We start from the raw sequence: 17,717 nt of genomic DNA on the forward strand, positions 1-17,717 counted from the left end.
GAAGATTGGTTTAAATAGATTTGGTTTATTTACAAGGTTCACATAAAAGACTTTAAAACAACACGATAAAACGAGGTAAACGCTGTTAAAAGAATACAGTTCATTTGTCCATACCCTAAAAACAGTCCAAGAATCCCAGTGTGTTGATAAGTCCAATGTGAGTGTCCACCGGTGTATATACAATCCACAGAAAGTGTAATCCAAAGTTTGCAGGTGGTGAATGGAAAGGTGAGCTCTAAAATTAGCAACTCCTCAATCCAACAGTTTGGTGACTGTCCTTTGTTTGTCATGCTGCTCTCTTATACAGTTGTACTTCCTGCTTCCTGTCATGTGTCTAGTCACATGGCAGGCCAACCATCCATTTTTTAAAGACACACACTCACTTAAAATGTTAAGAGTAATAAAATGGCCTAAAAAACATGTAAAACACTTAAAACTCTATAATACATTTAAATGATTGTAATAAATAGAGCGGTAAAACACGTCTTTCTAAAAGCCAGCATATTATATAAATAGTGAAGAAAAGGCAAAAGCTTACAGCACCTGGTATTCCCAGGCGGTCTCCCATCCAAGTACTAAGCAGGCCCGACGCTGCTTAGCTTCCGAGATCAGACGAGATCGGGCGCTCTCAGCGCGGTATGGCCGTAAGCGAGGGCTGCTCCAAAAAGTGGGCTATTTAAAGATCAGCCTCCGTAAAAGCCAGCATATTATATAAATAGTGAAGAAAAGGCAAAAGCTTACAGCACCTGGTATTCCCAGGCGGTCTCCCATCCAAGTACTAAGCAGGCCCGACGCTGCTTAGCTTCCGAGATCAGACGAGATCGGGCGCTCTCAGCGCGGTATGGCCGTAAGCGAGGGCTGCTCCAAAAAGTGGGCTATTTAAAGATCAGCCTCCGTAAAAGCCAGCATATTATATAAATAGTGAAGAAAAGGCAAAAGCTTACAGCACCTGGTATTCCCAGGCGGTCTCCCATCCAAGTACTAAGCAGGCCCGACGCTGCTTAGCTTCCGAGATCAGACGAGATCGGGCGCTCTCAGCGCGGTATGGCCGTAAGCGAGGGCAGCTCCAAAAAGTGGGCTATTTAAAGATCAGCCTCCGTAAAAGCCAGCATATTATATAAATAGTGAAGAAAAGGCAAAAGCTTACAGCACCTGGTAATCCCAGGCGGTCTCCCATCCAAGTGTAACAATCGGCCTTATCAGCCGAGTTACAAGACTAAAATGGGGTCAGATTTAACTGTGAGAGATGACTAGTGGTTAAAAGAATGAGACATAAAAGAAGATTGGTTTAAATAGATTTGGTTTATTTACAAGGTTCACATAAAAGACTTTAAAACAACACGATAAAACGAGGTAAACGCTGTTAAAAGAATACAGTTCATTTGTCCATACCCTAAAAACAGTCCAAGAATCCCAGTGTGTTGATAAGTCCAATGTGAGTGTCCACCGGTGTATATACAATCCACAGAAAGTGTAATCCAAAGTTTGCAGGTGGTGAATGGAAAGGTGAGCTCTAAAATTAGCAACTCCTCAATCCAACAGTTTGGTGACTGTCCTTTGTTTGTCATGCTGCTCTCTTATACAGTTGTACTTCCTGCTTCCTGTCATGTGTCTAGTCACATGGCAGGCCAACCATCCATTTTTTAAAGACACACACTCACTTAAAATGTTAAGAGTAATAAAATGGCCTAAAAAACATGTAAAACACTTAAAACTCTATAATACATTTAAATGATTGTAATAAATAGAGCGGTAAAACACGTCTTTCTAAAAGCCAGCATATTATATAAATAGTGAAGAAAAGGCAAAAGCTTACAGCACCTGGTATTCCCAGGCGGTCTCCCATCCAAGTACTAAGCAGGCCCGACGCTGCTTAGCTTCCGAGATCAGACGAGATCGGGCGCTCTCAGCGCGGTATGGCCGTAAGCGAGGGCTGCTCCAAAAAGTGGGCTATTTAAAGATCAGCCTCCGTAAAAGCCAGCATATTATATAAATAGTGAAGAAAAGGCAAAAGCTTACAGCACCTGGTAATCCCAGGCGGTCTCCCATCCAAGTGTAACAATCGGCCTTATCAGCCGAGTTACAAGACTAAAATGGGGTCAGATTTAACTGTGAGAGATGACTAGTGGTTAAAAGAATGAGACATAAAAGAAGATTGGTTTAAATAGATTTGGTTTATTTACAAGGTTCACATAAAAGACTTTAAAACAACACGATAAAACGAGGTAAACGCTGTTAAAAGAATACAGTTCATTTGTCCATACCCTAAAAACAGTCCAAGAATCCCAGTGTGTTGATAAGTCCAATGTGAGTGTCCACCGGTGTATATACAATCCACAGAAAGTGTAATCCAAAGTTTGCAGGTGGTGAATGGAAAGGTGAGCTCTAAAATTAGCAACTCCTCAATCCAACAGTTTGGTGACTGTCCTTTGTTTGTCATGCTGCTCTCTTATACAGTTGTACTTCCTGCTTCCTGTCATGTGTCTAGTCACATGGCAGGCCAACCATCCATTTTTTAAAGACGCACACTCACTTAAAATGTTAAGAGTAATAAAATGGCCTAAAAAACATGTAAAACACTTAAAACTCTATAATACATTTAAATGATTGTAATAAATAGAGCGGTAAAACACGTCTTTCTAAAAGCCAGCATATTATATAAATAGTGAAGAAAAGGCAAAAGCTTACAGCACCTGGTATTCCCAGGCGGTCTCCCATCCAAGTACTAAGCAGGCCCGACGCTGCTTAGCTTCCGAGATCAGACGAGATCGGGCGCTCTCAGCGCGGTATGGCCGTAAGCGAGGGCTGCTCCAAAAAGTGGGCTATTTAAAGATCAGCCTCCGTAAAAGCCAGCATATTATATAAATAGTGAAGAAAAGGCAAAAGCTTACAGCACCTGGTATTCCCAGGCGGTCTCCCATCCAAGTACTAAGCAGGCCCGACGCTGCTTAGCTTCCGAGATCAGACGAGATCAGGCGCTCTCAGCGCGGTATGGCCGTAAGCGAGGGCTGCTCCAAAAAGTGGGCTATTTAAAGATCAGCCTCCGTAAAAGCCAGCATATTATATAAATAGTGAAGAAAAGGCAAAAGCTTACAGCACCTGGTATTCCCAGGCGGTCTCCCATCCAAGTGTAACAATCGGCCTTATCAGCCGAGTTACAAGACTAAAATGGGATCAGATTTAACTGTGAGAGATGACTAGTGGTTAAAAGAATGAGACATAAAAGAAGATTGGTTTAAATAGATTTGGTTTATTTACAAGGTTCACATAAAAGACTTTAAAACAACACGATAAAACGAGGTAAACGCTGTTAAAAGAATACAGTTCATTTGTCCATACCCTAAAAACAGTCCAAGAATCCCAGTGTGTTGATAAGTCCAATGTGAGTGTCCACCGGTGTATATACAATCCACAGAAAGTGTAATCCAAAGTTTGCAGGTGGTGAATGGAAAGGTGAGCTCTAAAATTAGCAACTCCTCAATCCAACAGTTTGGTGACTGTCCTTTGTTTGTCATGCTGCTCTCTTATACAGTTGTACTTCCTGCTTCCTGTCATGTGTCTAGTCACATGGCAGGCCAACCATCCATTTTTTAAAGACACACACTCACTTAAAATGTTAAGAGTAATAAAATGGCCTAAAAAACATGTAAAACACTTAAAACTCTATAATACATTTAAATGATTGTAATAAATAGAGCGGTAAAACACGTCTTTCTAAAAGCCAGCATATTATATAAATAGTGAAGAAAAGGCAAAAGCTGACAGCACCTGGTATTCCCAGGCGGTCTCCCATCCAAGTACTAAGCAGGCCCGACGCTGCTTAGCTTCCGAGATCAGACGAGATCGGGCGCTCTCAGCGCGGTATGGCCGTAAGCGAGGGCTGCTCCAAAAAGTGGGCTATTTAAAGATCAGCCTCCGTAAAAGCCAGCATATTATATAAATAGTGAAGAAAAGGCAAAAGCTTACAGCACCTGGTATTCCCAGGCGGTCTCCCATCCAAGTGTAACAATCGGCCTTATCAGCCGAGTTACAAGACTAAAATGGGATCAGATTTAACTGTGAGAGATGACTAGTGGTTAAAAGAATGAGACATAAAAGAAGATTGGTTTAAATAGATTTGGTTTATTTACAAGGTTCACATAAAAGACTTTAAAACAACACGATAAAACGAGGTAAACGCTGTTAAAAGAATACAGTTCATTTGTCCATACCCTAAAAACAGTCCAAGAATCCCAGTGTGTTGATAAGTCCAATGTGAGTGTCCACCGGTGTATATACAATCCACAGAAAGTGTAATCCAAAGTTTGCAGGTGGTGAATGGAAAGGTGAGCTCTAAAATTAGCAACTCCTCAATCCAACAGTTTGGTGACTGTCCTTTGTTTGTCATGCTGCTCTCTTATACAGTTGTACTTCCTGCTTCCTGTCATGTGTCTAGTCACATGGCAGGCCAACCATCCATTTTTTAAAGACACACACTCACTTAAAATGTTAAGAGTAATAAAATGGCCTAAAAAACATGTAAAACACTTAAAACTCTATAATACATTTAAATGATTGTAATAAATAGAGCGGTAAAACACGTCTTTCTAAAAGCCAGCATATTATATAAATAGTGAAGAAAAGGCAAAAGCTTACAGCACCTGGTATTCCCAGGCGGTCTCCCATCCAAGTACTAAGCAGGCCCGACGCTGCTTAGCTTCCGAGATCAGACGAGATCGGGCGCTCTCAGCGCGGTATGGCCGTAAGCGAGGGCTGCTCCAAAAAGTGGGCTATTTAAAGATCAGCCTCCGTAAAAGCCAGCATATTATATAAATAGTGAAGAAAAGGCAAAAGCTTACAGCACCTGGTAATCCCAGGCGGTCTCCCATCCAAGTGTAACAATCGGCCTTATCAGCCGAGTTACAAGACTAAAATGGGGTCAGATTTAACTGTGAGAGATGACTAGTGGTTAAAAGAATGAGACATAAAAGAAGATTGGTTTAAATAGATTTGGTTTATTTACAAGGTTCACATAAAAGACTTTAAAACAACACGATAAAACGAGGTAAACGCTGTTAAAAGAATACAGTTCATTTGTCCATACCCTAAAAACAGTCCAAGAATCCCAGTGTGTTGATAAGTCCAATGTGAGTGTCCACCGGTGTATATACAATCCACAGAAAGTGTAATCCAAAGTTTGCAGGTGGTGAATGGAAAGGTGAGCTCTAAAATTAGCAACTCCTCAATCCAACAGTTTGGTGACTGTCCTTTGTTTGTCATGCTGCTCTCTTATACAGTTGTACTTCCTGCTTCCTGTCATGTGTCTAGTCACATGGCAGGCCAACCATCCATTTTTTAAAGACGCACACTCACTTAAAATGTTAAGAGTAATAAAATGGCCTAAAAAACATGTAAAACACTTAAAACTCTATAATACATTTAAATGATTGTAATAAATAGAGCGGTAAAACACGTCTTTCTAAAAGCCAGAATATTATATAAATAGTGAAGAAAAGGCAAAAGCTTACAGCACCTGGTATTCCCAGGCGGTCTCCCATCCAAGTACTAAGCAGGCCCGACGCTGCTTAGCTTCCGAGATCAGACGAGATCGGGCGCTCTCAGCGCGGTATGGCCGTAAGCGAGGGCTGCTCCAAAAAGTGGGCTATTTAAAGATCAGCCTCCGTAAAAGCCAGCATATTATATAAATAGTGAAGAAAAGGCAAAAGCTTACAGCACCTGGTAATCCCAGGCGGTCTCCCATCCAAGTGTAACAATCGGCCTTATCAGCCGAGTTACAAGACTAAAATGGGGTCAGATTTAACTGTGAGAGATGACTAGTGGTTAAAAGAATGAGACATAAAAGAAGATTGGTTTAAATAGATTTGGTTTATTTACAAGGTTCACATAAAAGACTTTAAAACAACACGATAAAACGAGGTAAACGCTGTTAAAAGAATACAGTTCATTTGTCCATACCCTAAAAACAGTCCAAGAATCCCAGTGTGTTGATAAGTCCAATGTGAGTGTCCACCGGTGTATATACAATCCACAGAAAGTGTAATCCAAAGTTTGCAGGTGGTGAATGGAAAGGTGAGCTCTAAAATTAGCAACTCCTCAATCCAACAGTTTGGTGACTGTCCTTTGTTTGTCATGCTGCTCTCTTATACAGTTGTACTTCCTGCTTCCTGTCATGTGTCTAGTCACATGGCAGGCCAACCATCCATTTTTTAAAGACACACACTCACTTAAAATGTTAAGAGTAATAAAATGGCCTAAAAAACATGTAAAACACTTAAAACTCTATAATACATTTAAATGATTGTAATAAATAGAGCGGTAAAACACGTCTTTCTAAAAGCCAGCATATTATATAAATAGTGAAGAAAAGGCAAAAGCTTACAGCACCTGGTATTCCCAGGCGGTCTCCCATCCAAGTACTAAGCAGGCCCGACGCTGCTTAGCTTCCGAGATCAGACGAGATCGGGCGCTCTCAGCGCGGTATGGCCGTAAGCGAGGGCTGCTCCAAAAAATGGGCTATTTAAAGATCAGCCTCCGTAAAAGCCAGCATATTATATAAATAGTGAAGAAAAGGCAAAAGCTTACAGCACCTGGTATTCCCAGGCGGTCTCCCATCCAAGTACTAAGCAGGCCCGACGCTGCTTAGCTTCCGAGATCAGACGAGATCGGGCGCTCTCAGCGCGGTATGGCCGTAAGCGAGGGCTGCTCCAAAAAGTGGGCTATTTAAAGATCAGCCTCCGTAAAAGCCAGCATATTATATAAATAGTGAAGAAAAGGCAAAAGCTTACAGCACCTGGTATTCCCAGGCGGTCTCCCATCCAAGTACTAAGCAGGCCCGACGCTGCTTAGCTTCCGAGATCAGACGAGATCGGGCGCTCTCAGCGCGGTATGGCCGTAAGCGAGGGCTGCTCCAAAAAGTGGGCTATTTAAAGATCAGCCTCCGTAAAAGCCAGCATATTATATAAATAGTGAAGAAAAGGCAAAAGCTTACAGCACCTGGTAATCCCAGGCGGTCTCCCATCCAAGTGTAACAATCGGCCTTATCAGCCGAGTTACAAGACTAAAATGGGGTCAGATTTAACTGTGAGAGATGACTAGTGGTTAAAAGAATGAGACATAAAAGAAGATTGGTTTAAATAGATTTGGTTTATTTACAAGGTTCACATAAAAGACTTTAAAACAACACGATAAAACGAGGTAAACGCTGTTAAAAGAATACAGTTCATTTGTCCATACCCTAAAAACAGTCCAAGAATCCCAGTGTGTTGATAAGTCCAATGTGAGTGTCCACCGGTGTATATACAATCCACAGAAAGTGTAATCCAAAGTTTGCAGGTGGTGAATGGAAAGGTGAGCTCTAAAATTAGCAACTCCTCAATCCAACAGTTTGGTGACTGTCCTTTGTTTGTCATGCTGCTCTCTTATACAGTTGTACTTCCTGCTTCCTGTCATGTGTCTAGTCACATGGCAGGCCAACCATCCATTTTTTAAAGACGCACACTCACTTAAAATGTTAAGAGTAATAAAATGGCCTAAAAAACATGTAAAACACTTAAAACTCTATAATACATTTAAATGATTGTAATAAATAGAGCGGTAAAACACGTCTTTCTAAAAGCCAGCATATTATATAAATAGTGAAGAAAAGGCAAAAGCTTACAGCACCTGGTATTCCCAGGCGGTCTCCCATCCAAGTACTAAGCAGGCCCGACGCTGCTTAGCTTCCGAGATCAGACGAGATCGGGCGCTCTCAGCGCGGTATGGCCGTAAGCGAGGGCTGCTCCAAAAAGTGGGCTATTTAAAGATCAGCCTCCGTAAAAGCCAGCATATTATATAAATAGTGAAGAAAAGGCAAAAGCTTACAGCACCTGGTATTCCCAGGCGGTCTCCCATCCAAGTACTAAGCAGGCCCGACGCTGCTTAGCTTCCGAGATCAGACGAGATCAGGCGCTCTCAGCGCGGTATGGCCGTAAGCGAGGGCTGCTCCAAAAAGTGGGCTATTTAAAGATCAGCCTCCGTAAAAGCCAGCATATTATATAAATAGTGAAGAAAAGGCAAAAGCTTACAGCACCTGGTATTCCCAGGCGGTCTCCCATCCAAGTGTAACAATCGGCCTTATCAGCCGAGTTACAAGACTAAAATGGGATCAGATTTAACTGTGAGAGATGACTAGTGGTTAAAAGAATGAGACATAAAAGAAGATTGGTTTAAATAGATTTGGTTTATTTACAAGGTTCACATAAAAGACTTTAAAACAACACGATAAAACGAGGTAAACGCTGTTAAAAGAATACAGTTCATTTGTCCATACCCTAAAAACAGTCCAAGAATCCCAGTGTGTTGATAAGTCCAATGTGAGTGTCCACCGGTGTATATACAATCCACAGAAAGTGTAATCCAAAGTTTGCAGGTGGTGAATGGAAAGGTGAGCTCTAAAATTAGCAACTCCTCAATCCAACAGTTTGGTGACTGTCCTTTGTTTGTCATGCTGCTCTCTTATACAGTTGTACTTCCTGCTTCCTGTCATGTGTCTAGTCACATGGCAGGCCAACCATCCATTTTTTAAAGACACACACTCACTTAAAATGTTAAGAGTAATAAAATGGCCTAAAAAACATGTAAAACACTTAAAACTCTATAATACATTTAAATGATTGTAATAAATAGAGCGGTAAAACACGTCTTTCTAAAAGCCAGCATATTATATAAATAGTGAAGAAAAGGCAAAAGCTGACAGCACCTGGTATTCCCAGGCGGTCTCCCATCCAAGTACTAAGCAGGCCCGACGCTGCTTAGCTTCCGAGATCAGACGAGATCGGGCGCTCTCAGCGCGGTATGGCCGTAAGCGAGGGCTGCTCCAAAAAGTGGGCTATTTAAAGATCAGCCTCCGTAAAAGCCAGCATATTATATAAATAGTGAAGAAAAGGCAAAAGCTTACAGCACCTGGTATTCCCAGGCGGTCTCCCATCCAAGTGTAACAATCGGCCTTATCAGCCGAGTTACAAGACTAAAATGGGATCAGATTTAACTGTGAGAGATGACTAGTGGTTAAAAGAATGAGACATAAAAGAAGATTGGTTTAAATAGATTTGGTTTATTTACAAGGTTCACATAAAAGACTTTAAAACAACACGATAAAACGAGGTAAACGCTGTTAAAAGAATACAGTTCATTTGTCCATACCCTAAAAACAGTCCAAGAATCCCAGTGTGTTGATAAGTCCAATGTGAGTGTCCACCGGTGTATATACAATCCACAGAAAGTGTAATCCAAAGTTTGCAGGTGATGAATGGAAAGGTGAGCTCTAAAATTAGCAACTCCTCAATCCAACAGTTTGGTGACTGTCCTTTGTTTGTCATGCTGCTCTCTTATACAGTTGTACTTCCTGCTTCCTGTCATGTGTCTAGTCACATGGCAGGCCAACCATCCATTTTTTAAAGACACACACTCACTTAAAATGTTAAGAGTAATAAAATGGCCTAAAAAACATGTAAAACACTTAAAACTCTATAATACATTTAAATGATTGTAATAAATAGAGCGGTAAAACACGTCTTTCTAAAAGCCAGCATATTATATAAATAGTGAAGAAAAGGCAAAAGCTTACAGCACCTGGTATTCCCAGGCGGTCTCCCATCCAAGTACTAAGCAGGCCCGACGCTGCTTAGCTTCCGAGATCAGACGAGATCGGGCGCTCTCAGCGCGGTATGGCCGTAAGCGAGGGCTGCTCCAAAAAGTGGGCTATTTAAAGATCAGCCTCCGTAAAAGCCAGCATATTATATAAATAGTGAAGAAAAGGCAAAAGCTTACAGCACCTGGTAATCCCAGGCGGTCTCCCATCCAAGTGTAACAATCGGCCTTATCAGCCGAGTTACAAGACTAAAATGGGGTCAGATTTAACTGTGAGAGATGACTAGTGGTTAAAAGAATGAGACATAAAAGAAGATTGGTTTAAATAGATTTGGTTTATTTACAAGGTTCACATAAAAGACTTTAAAACAACACGATAAAACGAGGTAAACGCTGTTAAAAGAATACAGTTCATTTGTCCATACCCTAAAAACAGTCCAAGAATCCCAGTGTGTTGATAAGTCCAATGTGAGTGTCCACCGGTGTATATACAATCCACAGAAAGTGTAATCCAAAGTTTGCAGGTGGTGAATGGAAAGGTGAGCTCTAAAATTAGCAACTCCTCAATCCAACAGTTTGGTGACTGTCCTTTGTTTGTCATGCTGCTCTCTTATACAGTTGTACTTCCTGCTTCCTGTCATGTGTCTAGTCACATGGCAGGCCAACCATCCATTTTTTAAAGACGCACACTCACTTAAAATGTTAAGAGTAATAAAATGGCCTAAAAAACATGTAAAACACTTAAAACTCTATAATACATTTAAATGATTGTAATAAATAGAGCGGTAAAACACGTCTTTCTAAAAGCCAGAATATTATATAAATAGTGAAGAAAAGGCAAAAGCTTACAGCACCTGGTATTCCCAGGCGGTCTCCCATCCAAGTACTAAGCAGGCCCGACGCTGCTTAGCTTCCGAGATCAGACGAGATCGGGCGCTCTCAGCGCGGTATGGCCGTAAGCGAGGGCTGCTCCAAAAAGTGGGCTATTTAAAGATCAGCCTCCGTAAAAGCCAGCATATTATATAAATAGTGAAGAAAAGGCAAAAGCTTACAGCACCTGGTAATCCCAGGCGGTCTCCCATCCAAGTGTAACAATCGGCCTTATCAGCCGAGTTACAAGACTAAAATGGGGTCAGATTTAACTGTGAGAGATGACTAGTGGTTAAAAGAATGAGACATAAAAGAAGATTGGTTTAAATAGATTTGGTTTATTTACAAGGTTCACATAAAAGACTTTAAAACAACACGATAAAACGAGGTAAACGCTGTTAAAAGAATACAGTTCATTTGTCCATACCCTAAAAACAGTCCAAGAATCCCAGTGTGTTGATAAGTCCAATGTGAGTGTCCACCGGTGTATATACAATCCACAGAAAGTGTAATCCAAAGTTTGCAGGTGGTGAATGGAAAGGTGAGCTCTAAAATTAGCAACTCCTCAATCCAACAGTTTGGTGACTGTCCTTTGTTTGTCATGCTGCTCTCTTATACAGTTGTACTTCCTGCTTCCTGTCATGTGTCTAGTCACATGGCAGGCCAACCATCCATTTTTTAAAGACACACACTCACTTAAAATGTTAAGAGTAATAAAATGGCCTAAAAAACATGTAAAACACTTAAAACTCTATAATACATTTAAATGATTGTAATAAATAGAGCGGTAAAACACGTCTTTCTAAAAGCCAGCATATTATATAAATAGTGAAGAAAAGGCAAAAGCTTACAGCACCTGGTATTCCCAGGCGGTCTCCCATCCAAGTACTAAGCAGGCCCGACGCTGCTTAGCTTCCGAGATCAGACGAGATCGGGCGCTCTCAGCGCGGTATGGCCGTAAGCGAGGGCTGCTCCAAAAAATGGGCTATTTAAAGATCAGCCTCCGTAAAAGCCAGCATATTATATAAATAGTGAAGAAAAGGCAAAAGCTTACAGCACCTGGTATTCCCAGGCGGTCTCCCATCCAAGTACTAAGCAGGCCCGACGCTGCTTAGCTTCCGAGATCAGACGAGATCGGGCGCTCTCAGCGCGGTATGGCCGTAAGCGAGGGCTGCTCCAAAAAGTGGGCTATTTAAAGATCAGCCTCCGTAAAAGCCAGCATATTATATAAATAGTGAAGAAAAGGCAAAAGCTTACAGCACCTGGTATTCCCAGGCGGTCTCCCATCCAAGTACTAAGCAGGCCCGACGCTGCTTAGCTTCCGAGATCAGACGAGATCGGGCGCTCTCAGCGCGGTATGGCCGTAAGCGAGGGCTGCTCCAAAAAGTGGGCTATTTAAAGATCAGCCTCCGTAAAAGCCAGCATATTATATAAATAGTGAAGAAAAGGCAAAAGCTTACAGCACCTGGTAATCCCAGGCGGTCTCCCATCCAAGTGTAACAATCGGCCTTATCAGCCGAGTTACAAGACTAAAATGGGGTCAGATTTAACTGTGAGAGATGACTAGTGGTTAAAAGAATGAGACATAAAAGAAGATTGGTTTAAATAGATTTGGTTTATTTACAAGGTTCACATAAAAGACTTTAAAACAACACGATAAAACGAGGTAAACGCTGTTAAAAGAATACAGTTCATTTGTCCATACCCTAAAAACAGTCCAAGAATCCCAGTGTGTTGATAAGTCCAATGTGAGTGTCCACCGGTGTATATACAATCCACAGAAAGTGTAATCCAAAGTTTGCAGGTGGTGAATGGAAAGGTGAGCTCTAAAATTAGCAACTCCTCAATCCAACAGTTTGGTGACTGTCCTTTGTTTGTCATGCTGCTCTCTTATACAGTTGTACTTCCTGCTTCCTGTCATGTGTCTAGTCACATGGCAGGCCAACCATCCATTTTTTAAAGACGCACACTCACTTAAAATGTTAAGAGTAATAAAATGGCCTAAAAAACATGTAAAACACTTAAAACTCTATAATACATTTAAATGATTGTAATAAATAGAGCGGTAAAACACGTCTTTCTAAAAGCCAGAATATTATATAAATAGTGAAGAAAAGGCAAAAGCTTACAGCACCTGGTATTCCCAGGCGGTCTCCCATCCAAGTACTAAGCAGGCCCGACGCTGCTTAGCTTCCGAGATCAGACGAGATCGGGCGCTCTCAGCGCGGTATGGCCGTAAGCGAGGGCTGCTCCAAAAAGTGGGCTATTTAAAGATCAGCCTCCGTAAAAGCCAGCATATTATATAAATAGTGAAGAAAAGGCAAAAGTTTACAGCACCTGGTAATCCCAGGCGGTCTCCCATCCAAGTGTAACAATCGGCCTTATCAGCCGAGTTACAAGACTAAAATGGGGTCAGATTTAACTGTGAGAGATGACTAGTGGTTAAAAGAATGAGACATAAAAGAAGATTGGTTTAAATAGATTTGGTTTATTTACAAGGTTCACATAAAAGACTTTAAAACAACACGATAAAACGAGGTAAACGCTGTTAAAAGAATACAGTTCATTTGTCCATACCCTAAAAACAGTCCAAGAATCCCAGTGTGTTGATAAGTCCAATGTGAGTGTCCACCGGTGTATATACAATCCACAGAAAGTGTAATCCAAAGTTTGCAGGTGGTGAATGGAAAGGTGAGCTCTAAAATTAGCAACTCCTCAATCCAACAGTTTGGTGACTGTCCTTTGTTTGTCATGCTGCTCTCTTATACAGTTGTACTTCCTGCTTCCTGTCATGTGTCTAGTCACATGGCAGGCCAACCATCCATTTTTTAAAGACACACACTCACTTAAAATGTTAAGAGTAATAAAATGGCCTAAAAAACATGTAAAACACTTAAAACTCTATAATACATTTAAATGATTGTAATAAATAGAGCGGTAAAACACGTCTTTCTAAAAGCCAGCATATTATATAAATAGTGAAGAAAAGGCAAAAGCTTACAGCACCTGGTATTCCCAGGCGGTCTCCCATCCAAGTACTAAGCAGGCCCGACGCTGCTTAGCTTCCGAGATCAGACGAGATCGGGCGCTCTCAGCGCGGTATGGCCGTAAGCGAGGGCTGCTCCAAAAAGTGGGCTATTTAAAGATCAGCCTCCGTAAAAGCCAGCATATTATATAAATAGTGAAGAAAAGGCAAAAGCTTACAGCACCTGGTATTCCCAGGCGGTCTCCCATCCAAGTACTAAGCAGGCCCGACGCTGCTTAGCTTCCGAGATCAGACGAGATCGGGCGCTCTCAGCGCGGTATGGCCGTAAGCGAGGGCTGCTCCAAAAAGTGGGCTATTTAAAGATCAGCCTCCGTAAAAGCCAGCATATTATATAAATAGTGAAGAAAAGGCAAAAGCTTACAGCACCTGGTATTCCCAGGCGGTCTCCCATCCAAGTACTAAGCAGGCCCGACGCTGCTTAGCTTCCGAGATCAGACGAGATCGGGCGCTCTCAGCGCGGTATGGCCGTAAGCGAGGGCAGCTCCAAAAAGTGGGCTATTTAAAGATCAGCCTCCGTAAAAGCCAGCATATTATATAAATAGTGAAGAAAAGGCAAAAGCTTACAGCACCTGGTAATCCCAGGCGGTCTCCCATCCAAGTGTAACAATCGGCCTTATCAGCCGAGTTACAAGACTAAAATGGGGTCAGATTTAACTGTGAGAGATGACTAGTGGTTAAAAGAATGAGACATAAAAGAAGATTGGTTTAAATAGATTTGGTTTATTTACAAGGTTCACATAAAAGACTTTAAAACAACACGATAAAACGAGGTAAACGCTGTTAAAAGAATACAGTTCATTTGTCCATACCCTAAAAACAGTCCAAGAATCCCAGTGTGTTGATAAGTCCAATGTGAGTGTCCACCGGTGTATATACAATCCACAGAAAGTGTAATCCAAAGTTTGCAGGTGGTGAATGGAAAGGTGAGCTCTAAAATTAGCAACTCCTCAATCCAACAGTTTGGTGACTGTCCTTTGTTTGTCATGCTGCTCTCTTATACAGTTGTACTTCCTGCTTCCTGTCATGTGTCTAGTCACATGGCAGGCCAACCATCCATTTTTTAAAGACACACACTCACTTAAAATGTTAAGAGTAATAAAATGGCCTAAAAAACATGTAAAACACTTAAAACTCTATAATACATTTAAATGATTGTAATAAATAGAGCGGTAAAACACGTCTTTCTAAAAGCCAGCATATTATATAAATAGTGAAGAAAAGGCAAAAGCTTACAGCACCTGGTATTCCCAGGCGGTCTCCCATCCAAGTACTAAGCAGGCCCGACGCTGCTTAGCTTCCGAGATCAGACGAGATCGGGCGCTCTCAGCGCGGTATGGCCGTAAGCGAGGGCTGCTCCAAAAAGTGGGCTATTTAAAGATCAGCCTCCGTAAAAGCCAGCATATTATATAAATAGTGAAGAAAAGGCAAAAGCTTACAGCACCTGGTATTCCCAGGCGGTCTCCCATCCAAGTACTAAGCAGGCCCGACGCTGCTTAGCTTCCGAGATCAGACGAGATCGGGCGCTCTCAGCGCGGTATGGCCGTAAGCGAGGGCTGCTCCAAAAAGTGGGCTATTTAAAGATCAGCCTCCGTAAAAGCCAGCATATTATATAAATAGTGAAGAAAAGGCAAAAGCTTACAGCACCTGGTATTCCCAGGCGGTCTCCCATCCAAGTGTAACAATCGGCCTTATCAGTCGAGTTACAAGACTAAAATGGGATCAGATTTAACTGTGAGAGATGACTAGTGGTTAAAAGAATGAGACATAAAAGAAGATTGGTTTAAATAGATTTGGTTTATTTACAAGGTTCACATAAAAGACTTTAAAACAACACGATAAAACGAGGTAAACGCTGTTAAAAGAATACAGTTCATTTGTCCATACCCTAAAAACAGTCCAAGAATCCCAGTGTGTTGATAAGTCCAATGTGAGTGTCCACCGGTGTATATACAATCCACAGAAAGTGTAATCCAAAGTTTGCAGGTGGTGAATGGAAAGGTGAGCTCTAAAATTAGCAACTCCTCAATCCAACAGTTTGGTGACTGTCCTTTGTTTGTCATGCTGCTCTCTTATACAGTTGTACTTCCTGCTTCCTGTCATGTGTCTAGTCACATGGCAGGCCAACCATCCATTTTTTAAAGACACACACTCACTTAAAATGTTAAGAGTAATAAAATGGCCTAAAAAACATGTAAAACACTTAAAACTCTATAATACATTTAAATGATTGTAATAAATAGAGCGGTAAAACACGTCTTTCTAAAAGCCAGCATATTATATAAATAGTGAAGAAAAGGCAAAAGCTTACAGCACCTGGTATTCCCAGGCGGTCTCCCATCCAAGTACTAAGCAGGCCCGACGCTGCTTAGCTTCCGAGATCAGACGAGATCGGGCGCTCTCAGCGCGGTATGGCCGTAAGCGAGGGCTGCTCCAAAAAGTGGGCTATTTAAAGATCAGCCTCCGTAAAAGCCAGCATATTATATAAATAGTGAAGAAAAGGCAAAAGCTTACAGCACCTGGTAATCCCAGGCGGTCTCCCATCCAAGTGTAACAATCGGCCTTATCAGCCGAGTTACAAGACTAAAATGGGGTCAGATTTAACTGTGAGAGATGACTAGTGGTTAAAAGAATGAGACATAAAAGAAGATTGGTTTAAATAGATTTGGTTTATTTACAAGGTTCACATAAAAGACTTTAAAACAACACGATAAAACGAGGTAAACACTGTTAAAAGAATACAGTTCATTTGTCCATACCCTAAAAACAGTCCAAGAATCCCAGTGTGTTGATAAGTCCAATGTGAGTGTCCACCGGTGTATATACAATCCACAGAAAGTGTAATCCAAAGTTTGCAGGTGGTGAATGGAAAGGTGAGCTCTAAAATTAGCAACTCCTCAATCCAACAGTTTGGTGACTGTCCTTTGTTTGTCATGCTGCTCTCTTATACAGTTGTACTTCCTGCTTCCTGTCATGTGTCTAGTCACATGGCAGGCCAACCATCCATTTTTTAAAGACACACACTCACTTAAAATGTTAAGAGTAATAAAATGGCCTAAAAAACATGTAAAACACTTAAAACTCTATAATACATTTAAATGATTGTAATAAATAGAGCGGTAAAACACGTCTTTCTAAAAGCCAGCATATTATATAAATAGTGAAGAAAAGGCAAAAGCTTACAGCACCTGGTATTCCCAGGCGGTCTCCCATCCAAGTACTAAGCAGGCCCGACGCTGCTTAGCTTCCGAGATCAGACGAGATCGGGCGCTCTTTTTTTTTTTTTTTTTTTTTTTTATTGTACAAAAATCATTATATATTTGAATACACATTGAATACACAAATCAATAATACATTTTCATTACTACTGAAGAAGAACCCAATACACAACAAAACCGTTATCACCAATTTCCGAGTATTTAGCATTGTTGCTGGGGAAACATTCGTAAATATTACATGACACAAGCATCTTTTTAACCCAATCATAACAACAAATAAAAGCCTAAAAGCTAAACCAACAAAAGTTCATCTTCCCCTGGCATGTAAAAGTGCATATTTTTTAAAATACATATGACATCTTTTGTAAAAATTTCATAAAAATCTCCCATAATATTTTCTGATTTAAAATAACTGTACAGCATTTTGACATGATCTTCTGCCATCCATTTAAAAAGAAACCAAAGGTTTAAAACAAAATCTCTGTTTTTCGCTATATTCCTTCTTTTCCATATAGCTTTTTTTGCCACAATTAAAAACAAATTAATGAGTTTCTTGTTTGGTTTATTCTCTGCTATTCCCAACATAAACATTCTACTCCAATTAAAATCCTCTTCGTTACCTCTTAAATCTTTGATTAGTTTCTTAAATTCGTTAAAAAATGGGATCAACTCCTTACAGAATAAAAACAAATGTAAAATTCCCTCATCTTCTGTTTTACAAACTTTGCATTGAGCATTTGTTTCTTTCTGCATAGCACACAATCTCATTTCCGTAAAAATCACATTTTGTCTAATAAAATAATCAAAACATTCTAGATCTACATCCAACCATTTCCATGCCATATGCTTCCAGATATCTTTTTCTTCAATTTCGTTAAAATGCCTTATCCAGAATTGATTGGCAACAGGTTTTTTAAAAATTCTTTTCATAAAAAAACCATAAAACATTTTAACAGTAC

At 40.8% G+C, this 17,717-nt stretch overlaps 27 non-coding genes across 27 annotated transcripts; all 27 read right to left on the minus strand.

Moving 5' to 3' along the window:
* Positions 1 to 531: 531 nt before the first annotated feature.
* On the minus strand, positions 532 to 650 carry LOC141302466 (5S ribosomal RNA). The gene has a single exon (XR_012342452.1). It is a non-coding gene; the product is annotated as a 5S ribosomal RNA (ribosomal RNA).
* An 84-nt stretch (positions 651 to 734) lies between these two features.
* Positions 735 to 853, minus strand: LOC141302467 (5S ribosomal RNA). The gene has a single exon (XR_012342453.1). It is a non-coding gene; the product is annotated as a 5S ribosomal RNA (ribosomal RNA).
* Positions 854 to 937: 84 nt separating this feature from the next.
* On the minus strand, positions 938 to 1,056 carry LOC141302469 (5S ribosomal RNA). Its single transcript, XR_012342456.1, has one exon. It is a non-coding gene; the product is annotated as a 5S ribosomal RNA (ribosomal RNA).
* Positions 1,057 to 1,809: 753 nt separating this feature from the next.
* Positions 1,810 to 1,928, minus strand: LOC141302470 (5S ribosomal RNA). The gene has a single exon (XR_012342457.1). It is a non-coding gene; the product is annotated as a 5S ribosomal RNA (ribosomal RNA).
* A 753-nt stretch (positions 1,929 to 2,681) lies between these two features.
* On the minus strand, positions 2,682 to 2,800 carry LOC141302471 (5S ribosomal RNA). The gene has a single exon (XR_012342458.1). It is a non-coding gene; the product is annotated as a 5S ribosomal RNA (ribosomal RNA).
* Positions 2,801 to 2,884: 84 nt separating this feature from the next.
* Positions 2,885 to 3,003, minus strand: LOC141303293 (5S ribosomal RNA). The gene has a single exon (XR_012343274.1). It is a non-coding gene; the product is annotated as a 5S ribosomal RNA (ribosomal RNA).
* Positions 3,004 to 3,756: 753 nt separating this feature from the next.
* On the minus strand, positions 3,757 to 3,875 carry LOC141303365 (5S ribosomal RNA). The gene has a single exon (XR_012343347.1). It is a non-coding gene; the product is annotated as a 5S ribosomal RNA (ribosomal RNA).
* A 753-nt stretch (positions 3,876 to 4,628) lies between these two features.
* Positions 4,629 to 4,747, minus strand: LOC141302472 (5S ribosomal RNA). Its single transcript, XR_012342459.1, has one exon. It is a non-coding gene; the product is annotated as a 5S ribosomal RNA (ribosomal RNA).
* A 753-nt stretch (positions 4,748 to 5,500) lies between these two features.
* Positions 5,501 to 5,619, minus strand: LOC141302474 (5S ribosomal RNA). The gene has a single exon (XR_012342460.1). It is a non-coding gene; the product is annotated as a 5S ribosomal RNA (ribosomal RNA).
* Positions 5,620 to 6,372: 753 nt separating this feature from the next.
* Positions 6,373 to 6,491, minus strand: LOC141302476 (5S ribosomal RNA). Its single transcript, XR_012342462.1, has one exon. It is a non-coding gene; the product is annotated as a 5S ribosomal RNA (ribosomal RNA).
* An 84-nt stretch (positions 6,492 to 6,575) lies between these two features.
* Positions 6,576 to 6,694, minus strand: LOC141302477 (5S ribosomal RNA). The gene has a single exon (XR_012342463.1). It is a non-coding gene; the product is annotated as a 5S ribosomal RNA (ribosomal RNA).
* An 84-nt stretch (positions 6,695 to 6,778) lies between these two features.
* Positions 6,779 to 6,897, minus strand: LOC141302478 (5S ribosomal RNA). The gene has a single exon (XR_012342464.1). It is a non-coding gene; the product is annotated as a 5S ribosomal RNA (ribosomal RNA).
* A 753-nt stretch (positions 6,898 to 7,650) lies between these two features.
* On the minus strand, positions 7,651 to 7,769 carry LOC141302479 (5S ribosomal RNA). The gene has a single exon (XR_012342466.1). It is a non-coding gene; the product is annotated as a 5S ribosomal RNA (ribosomal RNA).
* An 84-nt stretch (positions 7,770 to 7,853) lies between these two features.
* On the minus strand, positions 7,854 to 7,972 carry LOC141303294 (5S ribosomal RNA). Its single transcript, XR_012343275.1, has one exon. It is a non-coding gene; the product is annotated as a 5S ribosomal RNA (ribosomal RNA).
* Positions 7,973 to 8,725: 753 nt separating this feature from the next.
* On the minus strand, positions 8,726 to 8,844 carry LOC141303366 (5S ribosomal RNA). Its single transcript, XR_012343348.1, has one exon. It is a non-coding gene; the product is annotated as a 5S ribosomal RNA (ribosomal RNA).
* A 753-nt stretch (positions 8,845 to 9,597) lies between these two features.
* LOC141302480 (5S ribosomal RNA) lies at positions 9,598 to 9,716 on the minus strand. The gene has a single exon (XR_012342467.1). It is a non-coding gene; the product is annotated as a 5S ribosomal RNA (ribosomal RNA).
* Positions 9,717 to 10,469: 753 nt separating this feature from the next.
* On the minus strand, positions 10,470 to 10,588 carry LOC141302481 (5S ribosomal RNA). The gene has a single exon (XR_012342468.1). It is a non-coding gene; the product is annotated as a 5S ribosomal RNA (ribosomal RNA).
* A 753-nt stretch (positions 10,589 to 11,341) lies between these two features.
* LOC141302482 (5S ribosomal RNA) lies at positions 11,342 to 11,460 on the minus strand. Its single transcript, XR_012342469.1, has one exon. It is a non-coding gene; the product is annotated as a 5S ribosomal RNA (ribosomal RNA).
* An 84-nt stretch (positions 11,461 to 11,544) lies between these two features.
* LOC141302483 (5S ribosomal RNA) lies at positions 11,545 to 11,663 on the minus strand. The gene has a single exon (XR_012342470.1). It is a non-coding gene; the product is annotated as a 5S ribosomal RNA (ribosomal RNA).
* An 84-nt stretch (positions 11,664 to 11,747) lies between these two features.
* LOC141302485 (5S ribosomal RNA) lies at positions 11,748 to 11,866 on the minus strand. The gene has a single exon (XR_012342471.1). It is a non-coding gene; the product is annotated as a 5S ribosomal RNA (ribosomal RNA).
* Positions 11,867 to 12,619: 753 nt separating this feature from the next.
* LOC141302486 (5S ribosomal RNA) lies at positions 12,620 to 12,738 on the minus strand. Its single transcript, XR_012342472.1, has one exon. It is a non-coding gene; the product is annotated as a 5S ribosomal RNA (ribosomal RNA).
* A 753-nt stretch (positions 12,739 to 13,491) lies between these two features.
* On the minus strand, positions 13,492 to 13,610 carry LOC141302488 (5S ribosomal RNA). The gene has a single exon (XR_012342474.1). It is a non-coding gene; the product is annotated as a 5S ribosomal RNA (ribosomal RNA).
* An 84-nt stretch (positions 13,611 to 13,694) lies between these two features.
* On the minus strand, positions 13,695 to 13,813 carry LOC141302489 (5S ribosomal RNA). The gene has a single exon (XR_012342475.1). It is a non-coding gene; the product is annotated as a 5S ribosomal RNA (ribosomal RNA).
* An 84-nt stretch (positions 13,814 to 13,897) lies between these two features.
* Positions 13,898 to 14,016, minus strand: LOC141302490 (5S ribosomal RNA). Its single transcript, XR_012342477.1, has one exon. It is a non-coding gene; the product is annotated as a 5S ribosomal RNA (ribosomal RNA).
* Positions 14,017 to 14,769: 753 nt separating this feature from the next.
* LOC141302491 (5S ribosomal RNA) lies at positions 14,770 to 14,888 on the minus strand. Its single transcript, XR_012342478.1, has one exon. It is a non-coding gene; the product is annotated as a 5S ribosomal RNA (ribosomal RNA).
* An 84-nt stretch (positions 14,889 to 14,972) lies between these two features.
* On the minus strand, positions 14,973 to 15,091 carry LOC141302492 (5S ribosomal RNA). Its single transcript, XR_012342479.1, has one exon. It is a non-coding gene; the product is annotated as a 5S ribosomal RNA (ribosomal RNA).
* A 753-nt stretch (positions 15,092 to 15,844) lies between these two features.
* On the minus strand, positions 15,845 to 15,963 carry LOC141302493 (5S ribosomal RNA). The gene has a single exon (XR_012342480.1). It is a non-coding gene; the product is annotated as a 5S ribosomal RNA (ribosomal RNA).
* Between the last annotated feature and the right edge of the window lie 1,754 nt (positions 15,964 to 17,717).

The sequence above is a fragment of the Garra rufa genome, unplaced genomic scaffold, assembly GCF_049309525.1.
Source record: "Garra rufa unplaced genomic scaffold, GarRuf1.0 hap1_unplaced_001, whole genome shotgun sequence".
NCBI classification, from domain to species: Eukaryota; Metazoa; Chordata; class Actinopteri; order Cypriniformes; family Cyprinidae; genus Garra; species Garra rufa.